General features: G+C 37.1%; 1 pseudogene; it reads left to right on the top strand.

Annotated features, from left to right (window-relative positions):
- The first annotated feature begins 1,293 nt into the window (after positions 1-1,293).
- On the top strand, positions 1,294-3,208 carry LOC131030485 (pectinesterase-like; annotated as a pseudogene).
- Positions 3,209-4,043: the final 835 nt, after the last annotated feature.

Genomic DNA, 4,043 nt, shown 5'->3' with positions numbered 1-4,043 from the left:
ATAATATATAATTACTATTGTGAATAGCATATAAATTTGAATAATTTTTAAGAATAACCTACCCTTAATATATATGAAATGAATTCGAAAATCTAAATCTTAAAAATACAATTCAAATAAATTATAAACATATAATTCTATCAAATAAATTAATTATAAATTTATTATAGATATAAAAATTAATTAATATATAACACTTACTATTAATTATATTTATTTTACATTTCCAAATCTCAACTATTACTTAATTTATCATCCGAATGAAACAGCCTAATTAATGTGAGGTAAGATACATTTTATTATACTTTATTAAATGAAGGTTTATATTGTGCAATACCTTAGGTGACCTTCAATGACATGTATGTAAAATTAAAACAAGTGGTAACTGTTTTGAAAATATATTAGTGTCATGGGGATTGAAAATATATTTTTAGGAAGATTGAAGTACTCAAGTGATATTTATAAGCTCAGATTTACCGTTAAAGATTATACTGGAAGGTGTGCATGCACTATGTTTTCATGTACCGATCAAAATGTCACACATGAGCGGAGGAACATTTAATGAGATTTAGCATACTATTTGCTGAAGTTTAAACTTTCCACCGTCTGCGAATTCCTCTCTTGCGACGAAAACTAGCAGAGTTTCTGGATAAATCAAACGTGCACAAATCGATTTACTGAAAAGATTTTTCTTGGATTGAATTGATCGATATGCGACTGTGGATTCTAGTCTTCTGGAATAAGAAAACGCGTAGGCAAAATTTGAATGCCGCCTGGCTGTTCCCAGCAATTCATATAATACAAAAAGGTTAGGTGCAACTTGGATTGACATTGACAAATTAGACAAAGCAAATTGCAAGGTAAAAGACTCACAGCTGTTCGTCAACATAGTTGTGCCGGACAATGGTTTAGCAAATGAATTCCTTTATAGCGTAGTTAATCTAATCAATAATTCGACCGAACATAAACAATAATACGTTATGAGATTTCCACGAGAGACCAGCTGAACTCAGAATCTATTTGCAGACGTCATCCAAGTCTTGAGCTTTATTACAAGTTAATAAACTAATGGTGAGCTTACCAGAGCTCAATAGACAAAATTGAAGCTAAATTAACAGCTGTGATTTTATAACATGCGCTGAAATATAATCCTTGTGATAAGGTTTGGCCCAGAGGGTTACGTGAAGAGGCGGCTCTGTTGACTTTAGTTTATCTCCGACCCTATAATTAACAATCTCTGTGTGTGTTAAATTAACGCAATACGTACGTTTCAATCTGAATCAGGGTTTTTTCATGGTTGAACTGATGGCTCTTAAGCAACTTGTTCTGATTGTGCTGATATTTTCTTCATTTTGTCCAAGTAAAGGAGCCACTAGTGTTAAATCTGCTTGCGAGTTGGCTCCCGATCGTAGATTCTGTGAGTCCAGTCTGTATGCAAATTCAGCATCATCACAAGCAGGTCCTAAAGATATGAGTGAAACTGTTATCAAGAATAGCATAGCCGAAGCAACTCGTATTCGGTAACTTATTCCGAGCACGTCCGACGACTCTCAAAGGAGCCGGGCGTTACAAGATTGCAGCCAACTGTACGATCTGGCTGTGGACCATTTGACGGACGGTTTGTCAGAACTGTCTCAAAGCCCTGTAAAATTGAGGCAAGCAGTGGATGTTCAGAGTTTCTTGAGTGCAGCCTTGACATACCAGGTCACCTGCCTGGACGGCCTCAAAGAAGCAAACGTCAACCTCCGATCGTATTCATTCCCAGGTCGTATATCTAATTGCTCGCGCTCTGTAAGTACTTGTCTTGCTTTGGTAAGAAAGTATTGGATCGGCGGCACGGGCTCTGTCCAAACGTCTGTCAACAATCGACACCTGTTATCTGACGCCACTCGAGTTCGTCGCGTGGACGATGGTTTCTTGTCTCAGTATGGATCGATGGACAACGGCTTTCCATCGTGGGTGTCTCGTGGGGACAGAAGATTACTTCTGCAAACTGCAAGAGGAGTCAGTTTAACGGGCAACGTGGTGACGGTGGCCCAGAACGGGAGCGGTAATTTCACCACAATTACTGATGCAATCAACGCTGCTCCCAACAAAAGCGCAGACAGGTTCGTGATCTATGTTACCGAAGGAGTGTACGAGGAATACGTACAGATTCCAAAAAACAAGTACAATATTATGCTAATCGGAGATGGAATAGATGTCACCGTGATTACTGGGAACAAAAGCGTTGTCGATGGATGACTACATTTAATTCTGCAACACTTTGTAAGTTACTAAGCGATTGGTCTCTCTGCTGTTTTATCATTTTGTCAGGGATTATTCTAATGATAGCAATAGCATATTAGTTTGTACATAATACAGTCATAGTTAGATGTATTTGTGTTGTTGCAGTTATGGTTTTGAATTGGGATACTAAACTTGAAGAATTGAAATTCATGCAGCCACAGTTGGTAAAGGTTTTATTGCAATGGACCTGACGATTGAGAACACGGCTGGGGCAGTGAAGCATCAGGCGGTTGCTCTACGAGTGGGAGCAGATCTCTCGGTTTTCTATCGGTGCAGTTTCAAGGGATACCAAGACACTCTCTACACACATTCACTTCGCCAATTCTTCAGAGAATGCGAGATATACGGCACAGTGGATTTCATCTTCGGCAACGCCGCAGTAGTTTTTCAGGACTGCACTCTTCTTGCACGGAAACCCATGGACAACCAGCAGAATCTTTTTACTGCTCAAGGTAGAACAGATCCAAATCAAAATACTGGAATTTCCATTCAAAATTGTAATGTTACAGCTGCATCGGATCTGGTTCCTGTTATCAGCTCTTTCCCCACATACCTGGGTAGGCCATGGAAGGAGTACTCTCGTACTGTTTACATGCAGTCCTATTTAGACAGTTTAGTCCAGCCTGCTGGGTGGTTAGCATGGTCTGGAGACTTTGCCCTGAGCACGTTATACTATGGAGAATATGACAACAACGGACCCGGGGCCGGTACTTCAGAGCGAGTTACATGGGCTGGTTATCATGTGATGAACAGCATAGATGCTCAAAATTTCACTGTAACTTCTTTCATCTCCGGCGACTCATGGATACCAGCAACATCAGTAACCTACGATGGAGGCTTGCCTTAAGCATGAATTCTCCTTTTCATTCCTCCTCCCAATTGTTCAAGAAATAATAAAGAATCCACAACCACCTTCTCTTTGCCTGCAATCGTGTCTGTATTGTATTTAAGAGTATCACTTGAAGATGTCTGTATGATTGCACTATTGTTAGTTACATCATTTTGACTTTGCTTGGCATATTATGGTGGCTTAATGATTCACCAACGGAAACTATTTGTAGATAAAATAGCAATGCTTATTTCTCTTGCTGATTGGAGGTTCGCATTGCCCTTCCTTTGGATTCTCTCTCTCTCTCTATAATTTATTGCGGTAATTTTTTTAAAAAAAATTATAGATCAAAAGTTATAAATTAAAATGTGGTTTGTATAAAAAAATATAAAAAAAATTAAATTTATATAAGGTATACAATAATATCAATAATAGATGAATATTTGAAAAATAAAATATGTAATTTATAAGAAAGAATATTTTATGATTATGTTATAAAATAATAAGTTTTCATAATTCTTAATATTTAAATTTGTTGAATATTTAGAGTTAGTTTCTAATATCATTCAATTTAAATGATTTTAATTATAACTTGATAAAAAATATTGACATTTTCAATGTTAAGGATCTTTTTTTTTCACAAATGTTTACACAACTTGATTCTAAAACTCTACACTCCTCAATGAAGAGGTTGTAAGAGGACAAGGAGAAGGTTAATTGCCTTCAAAATGGCTTTATCTAGGAGGAACTTCCTCGAGTCTGGGGCAATATTGTGGAGGTTCTCATGAGGTAACTTACCGGTGAAGGCCATTATAAGTAGTTTCATGCTTTTCCGCATCCTTTGTCTAATCACTTGAAACATAATGTTAAGCTCAATTTTTCCTTTTTGATTTTCTCTTCGCAAGAAGAGTCTATAAAAAATGTC

Source organism: Cryptomeria japonica, chromosome 2 (assembly GCF_030272615.1).
Source record: "Cryptomeria japonica chromosome 2, Sugi_1.0, whole genome shotgun sequence".
Taxonomy (NCBI): Eukaryota; Viridiplantae; Streptophyta; class Pinopsida; order Cupressales; family Cupressaceae; genus Cryptomeria; species Cryptomeria japonica.
The sequence above is the reverse complement of the archived record's forward strand: the minus strand, read 5'-3'. Positions and strand labels throughout refer to the sequence as shown.